The 20,480-nt window shown below is 37.6% G+C and overlaps 1 protein-coding gene across 3 annotated transcripts in view; it reads left to right on the forward strand.

The window, feature by feature from the left end:
* The first annotated feature begins 1,096 nt into the window (after nt 1–1,096).
* Nucleotides 1,097–20,480, forward strand: part of spop (speckle type BTB/POZ protein) — a 44,585-nt gene continuing 25,201 nt past the window's right edge. The window contains exon 1 of one of the 3 annotated variants that reach the window (XM_008113514.3): nt 1,097–1,250. The gene's annotated coding sequence lies outside the window, so the exon portion shown is untranslated. Of the gene's footprint in view, nt 1,251–1,619; nt 1,970–20,480 lie in introns of those variants that run through there. The other 2 variants (XM_008113515.3, XM_003222634.4) reach the window with 2 other exon arrangements.

Consider the following 20,480-nt stretch of genomic DNA (forward strand, 5'->3'; position numbering starts at 1 on the left):
AAAAAAATGCTGCACCTGCAGAGCTCAGGCATTGTTGTATTTCACTATTGTTGATTTTTGTGGAGGTGGTTGCCAAGGTCGTGGAAAGGGTCAACGTTTTCTAATGTTACACCATTAAGCTGTACTTCTGGCGTTGCAGAGGGATTGGCTGGTGCCTGCTGAAAGAGCACTTTGGTTTTCTCGATGTTCAGTCACAGGCTGAGCTTCTCATATGCTTCTGTAAAGGTGTTTAGTGTTGGAGATAGCAACCTTTCCAAGCCTCCTCTATTTAATGTTTTGTCTGTGTCACTTTATTTCCTGAAGTGTATGTCTTTTTTGTTTTACAGTTTCCTTAGCTTTATATACTTAAAGCAGTGGGAGGGGCTGCAGACCATGTTACTGGTTCAGTGACTGTTTGGAATGTTCAGTTTTAAAAAAGGACGAGTTAGAAGTCAGTTGAGTCTATTTAGAGTGCAGAGGTCAGTGATAGGAGTTAGAAGACGTTGAGGCTTGTATTTCTTTGTAAGTAGACTGTTATTAAAGAGAGCTATACAGAGCAATATAATTTTAAAGAGACTGTTAAAGATGCTAAGTTAAAGATACAAACTGAAACATTTTGAAGTTTAACCTGACAAGAAATGTACTTGTATATTTAAATACATGAAGTTGTGAGTAAAACAAACATGTTATTTTAATGAAGTCTACTTGAATATTTGTCGAATAGAAACTATATACGTGCCCAGTGATCTTCCATTACTCAAGAAACTAAGGAACACTCCTGAAACTCTGCTACCCAATAGGTTATGATCCTAACAGGTCACAATCCATTATTTATTTATTTATGACATTTATATCCCACTCTTCTCACCCAGAAGGGGACTCAGAGTGAGTTATAAGTATAATTTGGGGTGGCTATTTCACCCATTTGTTTACAGCCAAGTAATGCAAGAAAAGGCTTTAAATATTCACGAGGAGCCTCGTTTTTCTCTGTTAGGACATCATCTCATCCCCTTCCAACGTACTTCATATTTTTTTCTCCTTCCTTAATATCCCTGACATCTCTACAGGTTGGCTTATTTCCCGCCATTTTCACTCGGAGAAGAGATTCCTTACTGCGCACGCGCAGGACCGCCACCTCCCCATCCCCTCCTCCCTTCCCTGAATGAAAGGAGCGTCGCGTCAACGTCACGATAGAGTCCCGGATGTGTCAGGTCAGGGCGGTATGAGGAGACCACAAGGGGACGGCCGCAGCCACCGCGAATCGCTTTCAGGTGAGGCGGAGCGGGCAGCGAAGGCGACTAACGGCGTCGAGGGGCAAAGGGGGCAGGAAACGTCGCACCAACGGCCGCCCGGTTCCAAAATAACGAGCCCAAAGGGCCTGACGCAGGGAGAAGGGGCGGGGCAGAGGGGAAAAAACCGTTTGGGCGTGTGCTGCGCATGCGCCGCACCGTGATTGCCTCTATTGGTATGGTGGCGCATGTGCATTAATTCAGAGGTCTGCACAGGCGCCGTGTAGAGAAGCGCTGTGTCGGAAAGGGAGGGGCAGGTGAAGTCCGGGGCACGCCTGCGACGGCAAAAGTTTTTGTGGCACGTTACTCTTCTGCGCCTGCGCAAAGGGAATGCAAGAGGAACAGTCACATCCTGCAGCTTCCTGGCTTCCCTTCCCCTCCGCCCCCCTCCCAGCCCTTTCCCGTTGCGCCTGCGCATAATGTTGCTGCAGGGGCCTTGCGGAATAATGATCCTCTGCAGCTGCGCAAGGGGGAAAGACTGGCAAGAGGGAGACATGCTGCCAAATAGTGAGCCATGAGTGGTGTTGTTGCTGCTGCTTTTCACCAGGGGGAAGGAGGAGGGGTCAGGAACGGTGGTGGAGGGTTATCCTTTTTGGTAATTGTTTTGATCTCCTCCCATTGCGCCCGCCTGGGCCACAGACTCCCTCTCGTTTAGCCTAAAAGGGAATAAAGTGGCAGAAGTTACTTACTGAGGCCAACAGGTAAGAAGAGCTCCTCATCCTGAAGCATGTGGGTGGGAGCTGCAGGCCTCCTTGCCTTCTTTCCTTATGGCAGTTGGAGAGTGAGGTGGTGCTGAATGTAAACAAACTCTGTTCAGATGATTATTGGTATGAACTTGTTGGTGAAGTCTAGTGAAAGTAAAAGATGTTGGCTCCTAGTAAAGGGACAGTTCTGCACCTTGACAGATAGGCCTTGAATAGGCTTTGGATGCATTTTGCCTCTTACCTCTCTAAAACCTTTACCATTACACAAACCCAATCTTTTTAAAACTTACAATGGGAAAACCCTTTGAGAGAAGGCTGGGTAGTAATGTAAGTGGAGACCCACTTTGTTTCTTTGTTAATGACTCATGAATAGTGTTATGCCTGATCAAATCCTCTGAATGGTAATTTGAGTACAGTAAGTATGATTTTGAATGTGAAGGTGTATAACCAAGACACAGTAACTTTTGATATTTGTCTTGCTGTGAGTAGAAAATCACTTGAGTTCAGTATTTGCTAGATCTGTATCTGGTATTGTTTCTGCATAAAATAACTTTGAGTAGATGCTGCACCACCTGTCAACTGTATTGCAGTGGAGGGCAAAGCTATAGTTTCCTCCTCCACAGTTATTCAAGTTATTTTTATATATTAAATATGATAAGCTAATGTCAAGCTATGCTCCCAAATACAGTTTTGGCAAGCCCTTAAATAATAATAATAATAATAATAATAATAATAATTTTATTACTCATCTCTCCTTCTGTATTGATTTTGCCACATAAACATTCTTTTATCTTACATTCTTCTATTACATCTATAATTTACTGAAACAAAGATAATCAAACTTCAGGGGCTAGGAATGAAGACGAGTTGAACCAACTTGATAATGCACATTGTTGGATTAGTCAAGACTTTTTGAAAGTTTTACCCCTCCAGATGTCCAAAAGCGCAGGATCAATGATATATAAGATCAATAAAATGTGATGTGGACTATCACTTCACTACCCCCAAAACTGTTGCGAGTGCATTGCTTCTCTATCTATAGTAATTTATGTTAGAGAAGATTTTCCATCGTATATGAAGTAACTTGTCAAAGTGAAGATCTTCCATCAAATAGAGTCCTGAGCTCTGGGAAGAGCTCCACAACAAGGGCATGAGTGTAAAACCTCTTGGTATGCCTTGCTGTTAAATTCTGGCACACAGGGAATAAACAGCAGCATGGAGTCCAAATTGTTTGATGCTAGCAGTGAGTAATTGCAGTGGGAAAGATAGGAATGCAGCATAGTAAGAATAGAAACATAACTAATTAGATGGTGATGATGATCTAGTAGTGCTATTCCACATCATGATTATCAGTAGTTCTCATTATGTATAGTTGAGATTCCTGGGTAGAGTGACCATTTTAGCCGGTAGGAACTGTTGATTATATAGGAAGATAGGTTGAAGGAGGACTTTAAAGAGCTTCTCAACTGATCAGCCTGATTTGTATGAATGGCTTTTAAGTAATCAGGCACTTTTATAAACACACATTATTAACACTGATGATTTATGTAGGCAGGAGAGCTAGTAAAAAAGCAGACACTAGTTATTTTTATAAAGATAATTTGCAAGACTGTCTTAAAGTCCAGAATAATGACTATTCAGAAGTGGTAGGTTGTTCCGTGGAGTGTTAATGAGGCAGCGATGTTCTTTAAAAAATAGGTTGTGAAGTGGTGAATTTAAACTACAGAAGAGTAACTGTTCTTCTGTTAAACCAGTTGGCCTAAAAGATATGAAATTCTTTTGCAACCTTCTCAGAAAAAAGACTGGAAGAAAAAAAGAGAGCAGAGCAACATAGGGGTTCTTGGTATAGAGAGTTAGAAAGGCTAAAATAGGCCTTCACTGCAAGAAATAAATAATTTATTTTTCATCCTTGATGTTGAGAAATTAAAAAGAAGCCCTAAACCTAGGGTGAGCAAAATTTGACCATGGTATCACTTGCACTGAGCAGTTTCTGTTGCCCTCAGACCACCATTTTTGTTGGGTTGTATAATTTTCAGATAGAATGAGATGGTTACTTCCGGTTACTGGCAGCCAATCTGTTTCTTGGCACGATCCAAAATGGCAGCTATGACCTTACATTGAAACCTTACATGGTTTGGCTCCAGGCTATTTGAAAAACGGTATCTCCCTACATAAGCCAACCATAAATTCACCGTGTCTAGAATTGTTTCCACAGTACAGAGAAACTCACATTTGAAGAATTCTAAGCGGCCCCAGAAGACAAGCAGGACAGTGTTGGTACTTCTCTTATCTCTGATTAAGCTTGCAACTGTTATGAACAGTTCTCAGAAACTGGGAGTCTGATGATTTCTCCTTAGTGGCTGATCCCAAGTTGTGGATCTCCCTTCCACAGCAGATCTGGTAATTGCAGCCTATCAAATCTACTTCATTTCAAGGAGTCAACTGTGACTCGGGTTGACATTAAATTTAGCCAAAAGGCTAGGATGCTCTTCTACTTGAAATTCATCTTGTTCATTCTATACAGCTTTTAAAGGGAAAGACTAAACTAGACCTTCTCAGACATATTCATTTTGAATGTGGAAGGAGATTCAAAACATTTTGTCCCTATATGCAGCCTGAAGTTGTATGGTCCAGCAACATATGTGTTAGAAAAATGAAAGATAAAGCCACCTTGAACTGCAAGTAAAGCTACCTGGATGTTAAACCAGGATCCAACTGCTATATGGGAATATTATGGGATGGATCACAGAAGAAAAAGCTTGTGCCCACCTCCACATGGTTTCTGTTGCACTTTGACATCCAGTATTTAATATACTTTCTTAGATTTTTTTTTTATCTCACACTGAACCAGTAATGCACACAATATCAATCTTGATTGTATTGTTTATCAAAAATTCGTTAAACTGTGTTTTGGCTTTATGATTAGAATCAGTACTTGTATTAACTTCGGGGTCTCCTGGTAAGTAAAAGCAAGTAACCATATACAATATAAGTAACAGTAACAGAGTTTTGTTTTGGGAGTTCCATTTTAACAAGTGTTACCGTTGTTGGAATAACTAAATCAAGAGCAAAGGAAGTCCAGCCAGCCGGCCTTCCTGTACTGTATTATGTATTTAGTATCACTGTGGCCCATAGGATGTGTATGCCTTAGTAGATTTCTTCTTGTACCTCCTGAATTCTTCTGTCAGTGTATGAAAGCCTCCAACTCAATTTTTAAAAATATGTCTTGGCCAAATTTTCAGGCAATCTTTTCCTGAATATCACAATTTTTTCAAAAATCTCTAATCATATGGACACATGAGCTCACGTACACACATACAATCCCCAGAACCTCTCACTACTTCCAGTATCTCCATCTGTCTCTATAGTCCCTTTCAAAATGGTGACAGGGAGTGATGTCACAGCTGGTTGCTTTTTTGAGAGAGTCTGCAGAGGAAATTGAAGGAGTCTGGGGGTAAATTTACCTCTGTTCCCAACTGTTGTGCTTAGAGTTGACTAAGGGGGCAGTACCAGAGGTTCAACTATGTCGTAATGTTTGGGAAAGCATTACATACTGTGTTGCCATTATGCATTCATTTCACCACAATTGGCATAAATACCAATTGTGGTATTTATGCATATTCTATTATGCATACATTTCACCACAATTGGCATAAATACCAATTGTGGTATCTATATGTATATGCTTCTGTATATCTCCTTTCCCCGACAGCTGTGTGGTATAATTTTCCCCATCAATACTACACAAAGTAGTGATGACAAACAAGAATTGCTGGCCTGATAAGATGATCCTCAAGGCTTGAGGCAGTGTGCCTATAGTAACATTACCCTTTCCATTGCCAAATGTTTATATAGGTGCCCCATGGGTGCTATAGCTATCGTGACCATAGCTATTCATCCACTCTCTGAGAGAAGTAACCCTCTCAATTGCAGGTGGGATATGCTAGTTGTCAGATCAAACTCTCAGAGTGGTCTGTGACGGGCAGGTTGATATGGATTTTGTATTGATAAAAAACATAGCAAAGTGCTGCTTTTATATATGGTTAGGCCAGTACTCTGCCAACTAAAACACTATTCTGGTCTTCATGGTATTCTTATCATTGAAGCACTGCTATTTGCAAACAGCTTTTGGCATTGTTGCTGGCGGTGATGTAAGGGGAAAACTTTTCAAATGTATTGTATTGACTTTAAAAGTTAAATCTCACTGCTGTAGACTCTTAGAAATCAGGCAATTTAATTAAGGGCTGGCAGACTAACATTAAATTTTAGAAGTAAATCTGTTTTTTTTCCTCAAACATTTGTGTTCAAAGCTGTTAGGATCTTACATTTAGTATGAGGTCCAATAAACAAATTAAATTAGATCATGCTTAATTTAGGGTATTGGAAAGTTTTCTAAGTCAAAGATTTTCAAAAAATCCAGATATCTGTTTAATGCTACACTTTTTGTTAGTTACAGTTACTAAAGTACGGTTATTTTGATGAATTCTAATGTTTGAAGCTGTTTGATTCTCTTTCCCTCTGTCTGATTCGAGTAGTTCCCCTTTGAAATATCCTATGTATACATTCTGATTAACATTCTGTTATGTCGTCCCCCCCTTGATTTTTTTTAAAGCATAGGTAGAATGTAAAGAGATTTGAAATCTGAATCCCCCATATTTGGGCATGTGTGTTGCTCTTTAATCTGAGTGTTTTTGTAGTTTAAGTACTTTCAAAATCATGGCTACCTAAAATCCCTCTAATGCTGCATACTTGAATTTCCATTTGCAAGATATGATACATTAAAATAAAGTTAGATAGGAAATATTTGTAGCAGAAATAACATGAAGTCAACATTTATTATCTTTTGTTGACTACTTAGACCCTTTTTACACTGACCATTTAATGTAGTTTCAAACTGATATTGAAGAAAGTTGTTTTGTTGTACAGATGATTACATAGGAAATCCTGGAAACCAGTTTGAGGTCCAAATGGTGACGGTGGAGTATTGGTGCACATTATATTTGCCATGCTTTTGTTTGTCTGGCCACTGCAGTTTGAAACTAGCATTGAACTGCATTAAATGGTCAATATAGATGAGGCCTCCTTCATTCATTCATCATGTACTGTTGTTCACTTGTGTGATGAATAGTATACTTGGGGAATTTTAATGTGAAATTGGATGACATGTGAAATTAGATAATATAGAAAAAGAAGACTAAATTACAATCTTTTAAATTTTTAGAGCAGAATGTAAACGGTGGTATTTTCCAGATTTGATGTAAGTTTGTCTTTCTTCTATACTTGTTAATTATTTTGCCTTGTTCCCACGCAGCCTAGGAACTTCCCCATATAATCAGGCATAGGCAAACTTTGGCCCTCCAGGTGTTTTGGATCTCAACTCCCAGAAATCCCAGCCAGCTTACTGGTTGTTAGGAATTGTGGGAGTTGAAATCCAAAACACTTGGAGAACCATAGTTTGCCCATGCCTGCATGTTTATCCTCTTGTACTACATTTCTGCATTACATTTTTCCTCCCCCCCCCCCCCAATCCAGTGTATAAAGTTCCCCTTACATGCTGTTTGATCTATCTAGTTGATATGTGGTGTGGTTGGAAGTCCACTTCTGTTTTGGAAAAAATATGGTTTTTTAACATTAGAGAGATGGCTGCAATTGTTTAAACGATGAATTGCCGCCCTTGAAGGCTTCTAGGATAATCAGTTCACCATTTTGTTTCAAATAATGATTTCCCAGGAATTTGAGAGAGGTCAAGCATTACAAAAACATGCTGCTTTTGCACTCCCCTGTATGTGTTCTAGGTGGTTTCCAGAAAAAGGCAACTGATATGTGAATACTGGTAGTCCGCAAGTTATGAACAAGATAGGTTCTGTAGATTTATTTGTTGTACAGTAGAGTCTCACTTATCCAACACTCGCTTATCCAACGTTCTGGATTATCCAATGCATTTTTGTAGTCAATGTTTTCAATATATCGTGATATTTTGGTGCTAAATTCATAAATACAGTAATTACTGCATAGCATTACTGTGTATTGAACTACTTTTTCTGCCAAATTTGTTGTCTAACATGATGTTTTGGTGCTTCATTTGTAAAATCATAACCTAATTTGATGTTTAATAGGCTTTTCCTTAATGCCTCCTTATTATCCAACATATTTGCTTATCCAACATTCTGCCGGCCCGTTTATGTTGGATAAGTGAGACTCTACTGTATTTGTATGCAAGTAGGAACATGTACATTTTTGAGTATAACTCCATCCATCCACCTACCTACCTACCTACATATAAAGCATTGAATAGCGTAATAAAGGGTTAGCACCCCTGTGGTGTTTGTTTTGCTATCTCTGTCCCTGTTCAGAAGATTACATTTTTTGTCCCTGTGATAGTTAGATTTTGAAAAATTTGGTTTGTTGTGGAAACAAGGATTGGTGATAAAGCTTCAGTGAAGACATCTTTTCCGCATGATAACTCTTTCAGGAGTGAATTTTCCTTCCGAGGTGTAGATTTCTCTCACTTCCTGTTGTTTTACCTCTCTGTTCTTACTATGAGTTGTTTGTAACTCAAATACTATATTTGTAGTTTTAACAACCACTTTGCCCTTATAGCAAGCCTAGCTAAACTCAGCCCATGTCTGAAGTGGCTGTATGTTTGAATGTTTTGAGATCTGTTTCATTTTCCTATTTGAAAAAAAAAACTATCACCAAAATTCCAACAGCTTATTCCACGAGGACCTGCTGCATTCATAAGAGAATAGACACAACAGCATTTGGGACATCCGTCATGCTTTTGTTTTGGCATTCTATGCCCTTCATCCCGGACATTTCTGAAATTCTTAGAACAGCTACAAAACAGGACCACTTTTCATGTGATACATAGTTATGTACTAGAAAATTTCCTGAGGGCACATTACGCTGTTGTATAATTAAAATTAAGCAAATCTCTGCATGACTGTGGGTAGCTTGCGAGTCCCATCTAAATTATTTTAAGTTCCCTGAAGAAAGAACAGCATATCAACATACATATTTTAATTATGTTTAGTGCCCATGGATCACGGTGTCTAGAATTGTTTCCTCAGTATAGAGAAACTCACATTTGAAGAATTCAAACGACCCCAGAAGGCAAGCAGGACAGTGTTGGTACTTCTCTTATCTCTGATTAGGGTTGTAACTGTTATGATGGTTCTCAGAAACTGGGAGTCCCTGGTACTGGTAGTTGTTTATCAACTGCCTGTCCTTGTATTAGAAAATTTATACATGCCTACTGCTTATAAGACATTAAACGTAGTTGTAGTGTGTAGGGTAGGGTGGCAGAATCCAGCGTTGCCTACCTTTTTTTTGTTGGTTCAGATTTATTGCCTCTTCCAGCCCAATGCTTTGGGAAAGTATTTGATGCAACATTTCACAATATAAAATAATCTTGTATGCAAAATAGAGCCAATTAACCCAGGCGCTTGGCAGCAGATCTATGTTAAATAACTTGCTTCCATCTGAAGTCAGTTCAACCCAGTTTCACCTGCCTGTGCTCTAATATAGAAAGTGATAAAAACTCATTTAGTTCTCCCTTAATTGTAATAACTTTACCGCTCTCTGCTTTCAAGTGCTTCTTTACTGTGGAGGCAAAGTAGTTACTCCTTCCATAGGGACCAGTTAGTTCAGCCAGCCAGAACAAATATTATTTAATTTAAATTAACTTGCCCCATTGTGTAAGCTCTGTAACAGGTATCAACATTTAAAATGAAACAAGTACATAAAAAACTGCCTATTTACTGGCCTTTCTTCAGCATTCACTGTCAGATTCAATGCTTCCTTCTTACTATGATTATACTATTCTTTCCTTCAGCTCTGTATATTTTGGCTCCTTGTGCTTCAGTTTACTTTTTCTAAAGCTACCCAGCTCTCTTGGTTTGTTGGTTTGTTTTATGCACCCTTGTCCCCTATGAACCCCCTGTTTCAATCTGTCTTTTGTGGCAATATCTAAGGCACCTTCTGCATTGCAATATAATACAGATTATCAAAGATAATCCACATTATCTGCTTTGAACTGGATTATATGAGTCTACACTGCCATATAATCCAGTTCAAAGCAGATAACCTGGATTTTATATGGCAGTTTAGTAGGGGCCTGATACATATTCTGATCCAATAATCCAGGACATCTCCTTTCAGCCCATGTTTATCTAACACAAAATATATTACATATCCTTTCAGCAGAAACCCTATGATTCTGTCAAAATTACTGTGGTTTTCACAAGAATCTGGTAGTTACCAATTTTAACTAAACTACATTTAAAATCCTCAGTTGTTAGACTTCAACTCCCAGAAACACCAGTTCTTGGAGCCAGTGGTACAGGATTTTTAGTCTGAAATTTGGGAATTTTCAATTTAGGAATCACTGCTTCATGTCATACAGCACCTCAAATCCAATTCTGGGTCAGCTGAGTTTGTTTTTAAGGTTTGGGTACAGTTTTTTTTTTTACTGAACCGTAATTCCTTTTAGTGTTTAACAATTTAACTTTATAAATTGATTCAGTTGTTTTTTAAATCTTATATTCATGATTTATTAATTCTGTTGTATAGTTTTTAATCTATAATGTTTTAAATATGTATTAGCTGATTTGAGTTGCACTATTCAGAGAAAGGAAGGATACAAATGAATAAAACAGTCACTGGTAGAGCAAAGATCCTTGCATTCATTGTGGTCTTGCCAACTTCTAGCTCTGGGCCTGGGCTTCTGATACTGTAGACTTGTTGCTTATATTATGTTTTCAATTACTGTACTGTCTCTTTGTAAAACTAAATATTATTTTAAATATTTTCTAACTAATACTTTGTAATTATAAATAAGAAAAGTTCAAGATGGGTGTGGTAAATAACCCCAGTGAATCTGTAAAGATTCGTGTGTAGCATGGAATGTTAAGTTCTACTCTATTGAGGGAAGAGGTATTATTTAAATGTTTTCAGTTTACTGAAAGGCTATACGTATGCGTGGTAAAAGGTTATGGAAATAATTATTTTAAAATAATTATTGTTGCCTTGAAGAAAAAATGCCCTTCCACTGCCTTCCCCTACTTTGATTTACAAAATGAAACAATCACAGTGTAAACACATCATGAATTTGAGGTGGGAAAATTCTTGTCACCTGAAAAACTAAGTATGTTCTTGAAGTGCCATGGGAGCCTTTGGGCATTCTGTTGCCATAGAATTTCAAAAGGTGCTCCCAATGCTGTAGAATTAGTGCGTTTTGACATCATTTTAAACTGCCATGGCTCAATTCTATGGAATCATGCAAGCTGTAGTCTTGTGAGGTTTTTAGCCTTCTCTGCCACAGAGTGCTGGCGTCTCACCTAACTACAGCTCCCATGATTCCAAAGCATTTAGCCATGGCTGTCAAAGTGGTGTCAAACTACATTAATTATGTAGAGTAGATGCATCCATAGTTGCCTCTCTGAAAATAGTTTCCATGAACTGTGAGAATGATTTGGGTATTTAAGAGTCACATATTGGCTTGACTTATTGCCATTACCTCCCATCTGTCAGTTTTCTTGAGTTATTTTCCTTTCATAACTAAATCTGGCTGGAATTCATCCTGGTGCCTCAAGAAGGGCACGTTATTCCAGCATTATATAGCAACCACTAAACCAGAGCTGCCAAAAGCATTGTGTTTGCTGTTTTCCCTACTTGCAGACTAGGTACTGTTTTAGCCTTTCTTCCACTTTTCTCTGTTTGTGCTTGTCACATTCTCTTGACTGACTGACATAGTTCTTGCAATGTTAAAGAAGAACATTAATGACAGTTTCCTTTCTTGTCTGTTAAGTAATCTTCCATACAAATTGTCCAGTGTTTTTTCTTTGGTTTATTTTATGGCTTGACATTCAGACTTCTTGTCCTATTTATCTGTGTGCATCTTTCCCCTAATTAGGTCTCTAATTCCTTGCTTTTGCCTTGCTGATTCGATTGTCCCTTTCATATTAGTGTCTTCACACCTTCCCATTATACATGATTTAAGTGGTTTTTCATTTTTCTGTGTCCTTTTTTCATGATCCTATTATTAAAGATTTTGTGTAACAGATGATTGCTCTGTTGATTTGGATGGCTTTCTGATCCTTTTCTCTCTTTTGATTTTCTGTGGGCCCAGCTGAAGTTATCGAGACTGACTTACTACTTTCTCCTCCATTTTAAAAGCTTAATCTAAAAAGCTAAATTTATGTGGAAACTATAGCCAATTGGAATTACTACTCTGAATGATGCAGCATCATTTTATTTTCTGCACTGCTGCACAGCGGAGAATGAGATGTATCCTATCCTGGCTGTGAAAGTGGTGCTGGAGGAGTAGCAATTTTCCATCATCAAAAATGAATGTGAGACTCAAGTCAAACATAGTCTACCTTGAACTTTGGCCAACCTTTGCAGTATAGAAAATGGCAGAGAATTCTTCTGTGTCCATATTGAAATGTAGAGTGTCTGCTTAGTTTTGTTAAGAGTGTTTAAAACAGATTAAAAAAAAATACTAGCTTTGCTCGGCCACGCGTTGCTGTGCCTTATGGGAATCATTTGTTGGCCAGGTGGAATAGTAGTGAATAGTCTTGCAGCCTCAAAGCCTGGCTGTTTTCTTCTTATGGGAATCCTTGTTTGGTGAGCTGGAATGCAGTGGACTAGGGTTGCTGCCAGGAAGCCTGGGTACCTGTGTTCTAGGGGAATTATTTTTTAGGCTGCTAGAATTGCAATGAATAGCCTCACTGCTTCAAAGCCTGGCCGCCTTCTACTAAGGTTAATCCTTCGTTGGTCTGGTTGAATTGCACTGAATAGCCTTGCAGCTTCAGTGCCTGGCTGTGTTATACCTATGGGAATCATTCTTTGGTGAGCTGGAGTTGCACCCTCAATCAGAGAACCACTGTGAAGCCTGGCTACTTCCTTTGTAGGGAAATCCTTGTTTGGCCAGCTTGAATTGCACTGAATAGTCTTGCATCTTAAAAGCCTGGCTGCTTTCACACATCCTTGCTAGGCCAAGTTGAATGGGCTTCAAAGCCTGGGGGTTTTCCACCTAGGGGAAATCTTGGTTAGTCAGGTTGAATAGCACTGAATAGCCTTGCTGCTTGCAAGCCTGGCCGCTTTCTACCTTGCGGAATCCTTGGTTGGCCAGGTTGAATAGCAATTAATAGTCTCGGTGCGGCAGGTATGAATGCTGCACTGAGCCACCTTGATTAGCATTTAATGGCCTTGCAGCTTCAAAGCCTGGCTGCTTCCTGGGGGAATTCTTTGTTGGGAGGTGTTAGCTGACCCTGGTTGTTTCCTGTTTGGATTTCCCCTGTTTTCAGCGTGTTGCTCTTTATTTACTGTCCTGATTTAAGAGATTATATTGTACTGTATTACCACAGTAATTATTACATATTATATTTATAAGCTTATATTATCTGCTTAGAATTGGATTATATGAGGCCCCTTCTACACAGCTGTATAAAATCCACACTGAACTGGATTATATGGTAGTGTGCACTCAAGATAATCCAGTTCAAAGCAGATACTGTGGATTATGTACCTTGGCATTCTGGGTTATATAGCTGTGTGGAAGGGCCTTGAGTCTACACTGCCATATAATCCATTTCAAATCAGATAATCTGTATTTTATAGCCAGTGTGAATGAGGCCTAATTGCACTCTGCCTGTGCCCTGGGTGCCATTTTGGCTGAGGGAGTTTCTAGGATATGAAGGGGGTGGGGCCTAAAGGCAGCAGGAGGCCTAAAGACAGCAGGGCCTACCTTTCTGACTGGCAGTTACAGGGAGAAAGGCTCTTCCTCATCCTCTGTAATTTGGACTATTTTTCTAGGTTTTTTTTTAATTGAAAGACATAGATTGGATGACTATGCCTTTTGTGGCCAAATTTGGTGTGATTTGGTTCAGTGGTTTTGTTGTTTACTCCATGGGAAAAACACACATTACATTTATATATATATAGATAGATAAACAACAACAATAAAATACATTACACAAATTAAGAGAAGTAGTATAAATAATAACAATTAAATAATCAAACTTTTAAACCATTAAAAACCAGCTAAGATAGCATAAATCCATACATGGAACTAAGTCTCACTTACTTCTGAGCAGACATATATCTGTCTCAATTTTTTCATATGAGTAGATATGTACATTACTGTGCAGTAAGTCTTTTGGAGTGGTGCTTTTTTTCTTTTACAGCTGGGTTTTATTTGTCATCAAAATTTAAGAATTATTGTTAAAAGCAACAGTAACCACACATCCAGCAATATTACGCATTAGAGGTTGGTACATCAATGGTTGGAACAGTGCATGTACTGGAGCCTACTTTTTCTCTTAAAACTGAAGCCCTGAAATTTGAGAAGTAACAATAAAGAAGTGAAGTACACGTCTTTTCCTCACTTTGAGATTGGATGAGAAGTAGAAGGGGTTTGGTAAAGCAGTGTATACACCAGCATATTGTATAGGTTCCTTTTGATACTTTGGTCAAAACTAAGACATTACGGTAGTAGAAGATGATGTATCTGCTTCTATAGTCCTGAAAAGAAATATCATTGTTTTACTTTCCAAACCACTTGGCATCCCTTCTGCTCACCTTCTACCACCCATGGCCTTTTGAATAGCCAGTACAGTGGATCTTGTGCAGAAGGAATTGTGTTTCTGTGTGTAGACTGAGGACAATGTTAGGAAGTTTTAGTTTGAAAGCTAGTTGCCTAGTATTGAATTGAGTTTGGGAATGCAATAAATAGGATTTTGGACACATTTGAATTATTCTATGTAGAATAATAATGTAAGGCATATTCATAAACACTTCAAAATATCTGGCAGTTGCCCATCCTTCCATAAGACGATGTACTTGAAATAGGAATTCTTCACCATATTTAAAGGAAAGCCTTTCTTTGAAGAACCAATGTAAACAGAGGAAAACACAGACAGGATTCATGGATCATAGCTGGAGATGTAAGAGCTAACAATATACAGTTGTTTTAAATAATATGAGTAGCAGAAAATAATCAACAGAAAGTCTTCCTGCGCTCTTCCTGAAAAAACATGTGGGTTGAAATATGTATGCTGTTTGTTTTTACATATATCTAGGTTTCCTTTTAGGGGAATAAAGTATAACAGCTCATTAAAGCAAAAAACTATATGTAATTATTACAACACATGATAAAATACCTTTACAGTAATTGTCTGAAAATTAAAATGATCAGCAATAATCTGGAGCAGTAACATTAAGGAGCAATAACATTCAAATTGTTTTTTAATCAGAAAATTCTAAAACAAAATTTAAAATGTAGCATTTAATGTTAATCTTAAGAGAAATCATCTTAAATAAATGATACAGTAGAGTCTTGCTTATACAACATAAATGGGCCAGCAGAACGTTGGATAAGCGAATATGTTGGATAATAAGGAGAGATTAAGGAAAAGCCTATTAAACATTAAATTGGGTTATGATTTTACAAATTAAGCAGAAAAAGTAATTCAATACACAGTAATGCTATGTAGTAATTACTGTATTTACGAATTTAGCACCAAAATATCACGATGTATTGAAAACATTGACTACAAAAATGCGTTGGATAATCCAGAACGTTGGATAAGCGAGTGTTGGATAAGTGAGACTCTGCTGTACTTTAGACTTTGTCTGAAAGTCTGTATTGATGGAGAAATATGTTTCAGTCATAGTAGAATTCTGCGAAAGAAGAGCTATAGCTTAAAAGAGCTGTTTGATCTCAAGCCTTGCTCCTCATACTCACCAGTCAGATTGCTCAAACTATATACATATCTCAAAATACAGAGAGATTAATATGGGCAAAATCAGCTGGGAGAAAGCAAAAAGAAACAGCAATTGGTTTATACATTAGACACGTGCAAGGGGCCTGGATACCTTGGCATGCGGTCTTAGACCTGTGTTGCTTGAGGTGAGGGAGGGAGGAAGCTGTTCTGATGAGCTGCAAGTTCTGCACTTCACTTGTTCTCTCCTGCTAAGGATATACAGAATGAAACTTGCAGCAAGGGCAAGCTGTATCTTGCTGGAAAATGAAGGCAAAAGTTCTCAAGACATGCCTAACTATGATTTGGCTTTTTGAGGAAAGTAAATAAGCAAAGAATGGTAGGACTTGCTGTAAGAACAAGAAAGAGTGCTTTATACGTGAAAAAACAAAAGCCAGATGCTGGGGATGAGAAGAATGAGCAAGAAATTTGCAGAGAATTTATTCTTTGAAGCTATGCAGCAGATTTCAGGGCCTTCCTTCATTTGTTGTGCTGGGAGTTGGGCCCGCAAAACTGATTCTGCAGTACTGGAGAACAAGAATTCCACAAAGCAGAAATGAGGACACAACGTGTTTGCTGAATTGAAGAAATTTTATGGCTTTGTTGAGGAGAAGAGGACATGTGAGTGTGATGTTGTTTGATGACTTGCTTCTGAGAAAGGCAGAGGCAACACCTTGTTGCCCTGAGGAGTTATCATGGGAGGCACATTGTCTCTTGAATATTTAGGATGTGATAGGGAGTTTGGTAAGACTAGTCATCCTTTCTTGCTGCTCTAAATGGGAGCAAATGATCCTACGGGACACAGCTTTCATCATGTTAACTGTAAGGCTGTAGCTTATCAGATGAAGGTCAGGAAGTGTGGGTGGGCAGCTGATGTTTTGTTGCTTCTTCCTATTGAAGGAGAACCCAATAACTGGCTGCACATATAACATAGGTGAAAGTTTGGATTCTTGGACCAGGGTCTGTGCTTTCATAATGAAATTTTTCTCATGGGAAATCAGTTACATCTCATGAGGATTGAAATAATGTTTTTGGCTAGAATTTTGTAAACCTGGTCATGGAGTAGCTATAAACTAATTTCATGTGGGACAACAATTCAGTCCTAGATGACAGCATGATATAGGGTGGTAGTGTGAATGAGAGGGTGGGCATCAGGGTGCATATCCTCTTACATGTAGTGAGGCCAGTAATACTTTCCCTCATTTCCCTCAAAGCCTTTTTTAAATGGTCATTGGAAAAAGGTTTAATACTGGAATATTTTCTTCTAAAATAAATGCTTAAGACAGGAAATTAATATATGTACTTACTCCCCCCCCCAAATTATTTCTAAATGCTATCTGATAGGATATCTTTTTCATAAGATAGTGTGCAGAATCATATTACAGGTTGAGCATCTTGTATCTATAATTTTAATACTCAAAAATTGTTCACATGGATGACTTAGGTAGTGATATTTACCTTTGTGATGGTTCAGCATACACAAATTTAGTTTCATACACAAAACTATTCAAATATGAAACAAAAACGAATTTTGTGTTTAGACTTGTGTCTCATTCCCAAAATTTCTCATTATGTACATATGTGAAAATACAGATACTTCAAAATCCAAAGCATTTTGGATAAAGAATACCCAATCTGTAACACAATTCCTACCTTTGGTTTCCTTTTCTGTTTCTTTTTATGGAAATGAATGCTTTATCTCTGCTTGACACTGCAGAGAATTGGAAGAGATGAAGTAATTTTTCATGACTTCTTATGTTTTTATAGTTTTGTGTCTGCTACTAATGAAGTGGCAAAGCCAAAGAGATTCCACACAGCTCAGAACTTTGTAGCTTGATTAGTAACAAAAAGTAAGAATGCAAGTCATCTTTCCTTAAGTCATTATTGTCTGTATAAATTGTACTCTTTCAATACCAAACACAATAACCTAATGTCAGTCAAAATTATACATAATACACTAAGTTCCTAAAGTAAAATAATGACTTAGATTCTGAAAGTGTGCTAATATCTTTTTGAAGAAAATTGTTAAAAATATTTTCCCCATATATCTTGCAATTTTGCATCTTTAATAAGGAAGCGACTGACTTCAATAAGTAGTAGTCCGATGTATTCCAGTTTAAAGGGGCATGTGTCAGAAATTGAACAAGGGGCAAACTTAAGGGATGAATGCATACCAGTAATTAAAGTAATTTCAAGTTGCATCATCAGAAATATTTGGTTCAAATGTGAAGGAGTGATGACCTATCTGTATTTTTTTACTTGAATTGCTTTGTGCAGTTCTGAGAATCGCAATTTTAGAAAGATGCTGAGAAACGAGAGGTGCAAGGTATGGAATCAACTTTTATAAAAACACTTGCAAGTCCTTTCAAGTTTCCAAACTGATACATTTTTACTGAAGGAGAATTTAGTTTGTGAAAAAAATAAGCCAATTGATCTATCTGGTGAGCAGATCCTTTTGTACAATTCTTTGCCTTGCACTCACAGGTAGCCTGAAGACATTTAAGAAATATGGAATAAATTCTTGTGTTTTGGATTATTTACACTTCTTATCACAAAACATTTTTTAGTAATCAAAGCCTGAAGATTTCCTTCTGTGCACATTTTAGAAATTGGAAACGGATTTTGGAAGAATGTTCCTTTTCTTTTTTCATTTCAGGAGCAACTGTTCTTTCCTTAATGTTTAAAAATGAGGCCTAGAGATGTAATATTTTCAAAACAAAATCTGCATATGTGGAGGGAAAAAACTTTCCCAGTTTTCTTTGAGAAAAAATATTCAGTAAACGCCTTTTACAGATTGAAAGTCACTGTTACTTTAGGAATAAAAATATATATGTATTATTTGATTTGACATAAACCTATTGTATTTGCTACATTAAAGCATAGCTTATCCAAGCAATAATTAAAAATTACTTTTCATGTTCTTACATTTCTGGTTCCAAATGGAACCACAAGGTCCTGAACCATAAGAAACCTTTTTGCATAAAACAATGAAAGTAGAAGAACCTGTCAATAGTAGAAAAACATAGTCTCATAGTGTCAAGCAGACATGAAACACTCATTCCCATAAGAACAGGAGAAGAGAAACCAAGATGCAAAACTGCAGTGATCTGATGTTGTATGTAGCTTTTTTAACATAAAGGTCTTCCTGTTATATAGTCTTCCTTTTAACATAAAGGTTTTCTGTTAAATATCTGCCACAAATAATGAAGTAGATGTGTTCCTGGGTGTTTCTTCTTTAACAGAAAATTTGATACCAGAGGCAAAAATAATGTGGAAAGAAGACAAATGGATTCCCACACCACAAAAAAGTACAGTTCATACATGTTTCAGCAAACATTTTATAGAGAACTAGCCGTGTGTAGATAAGAAATAAAATAACTATCCTGTATACTCGAAGATAAGCCGAGTTTTCCAGCTCTTATTTATGAGCTGAAAAAGTCTCCCCCGGCTTATTATCGGGTCAAGGTCAAGCCAGCAATGGAGCCTGGAGGCTGTTGCTTGCAATATATGATATATTTATCTCTCATCTTACCCTCCCTTATCAGTGTTTTCTTTTCCAAAGCCTCCCTTGCTCTTAACCAAGGGAATATTTAAAAGGGAAAGAAGCCCTTGCAAGTCAGGAAGAAGAATATATACCCATTAATCTTATAAAAGCATTTCCCCCTGAAATATTTGTTAATCTCTGCTACAGATATATAGGCATTTCCCTCTGCAAGCCTTTGCAATCCCTATGTACCTTTATATTTGTATCTATCTATATACATTAATTTTGTATATGAATTTCCCCCTCATATGTTTGCAAGTCTTTGCAAATCCTATAAACATATAGATATCTAGATTTCAATGTACCTATATATCTGTATCTATGTGTATACATTATTTTACATATGAATTTTCACCTCATATGTTTGTGAGTCTTTGCAAATCCTATACAGATATAATTATCTATATATAGAGAGAGATGTCTAGATAGATATATATGAATATAGATATGTAGGACTTGCAAATATTGCAGGGGAAATGCACACACACACACACAAACATATAGAGATTTCTAGATAGATATAAACAAATATATAGGGCTTGCAAGTATTGCTGGAGGGAAATGCACATATATAGAGAGAGGATTTGCAAATGCTTCAGGGGGAAATACATATGTGAAATTAGTATATATAATTATAGATCTATATTTAGCTCTGAATTGTTTATGTAGGCATTGAATGTTTGCCTGTTACTATGTTGGAAGCTGGCCTGAGTCCCCATGGGGAGATAGGGCAGGGTACAAATGAAGTTTCTTCTTCTTCTTCTTCTTCTTCTTCTTCTTATTATTATTATTATTATGTTATTGTTAATACCATATTGTTTTTGTTGACTCTACCTTTCCACTTAGAGTTCGTTTACTGTTTTGCTTTGAAATACAGTAAATATTGAAAAACCTTTAACTTACTGATGCCCCAATATAATTTCATTGGGATCTATTTTCATTTTGAAATGTACTAGTAGCTGCTGCATTTTCCACCCTTGGCTTATACTCGAGTCAGTAAGTTTCCCCAGTTTTTTTTGTGGTAAATGTAGGTGCCTCAGCTTATATTAGGCTCGGCTTTAACTCGAGTATATATGTCAGGTTAGCCTCACCTGTGTGACAACATTTTGAGCATTCTAGAGACTACTTGAAAGATTTTTCTCAAAAGCATCCAGAACTGCTGGTGTTTCACCTGCTTCCACTTTTATGATTTTCATTTTGT

Source organism: Anolis carolinensis, chromosome 6, assembly GCF_035594765.1.
Source record: "Anolis carolinensis isolate JA03-04 chromosome 6, rAnoCar3.1.pri, whole genome shotgun sequence".
NCBI lineage: Eukaryota > Metazoa > Chordata > Lepidosauria > Squamata > Dactyloidae > Anolis > Anolis carolinensis.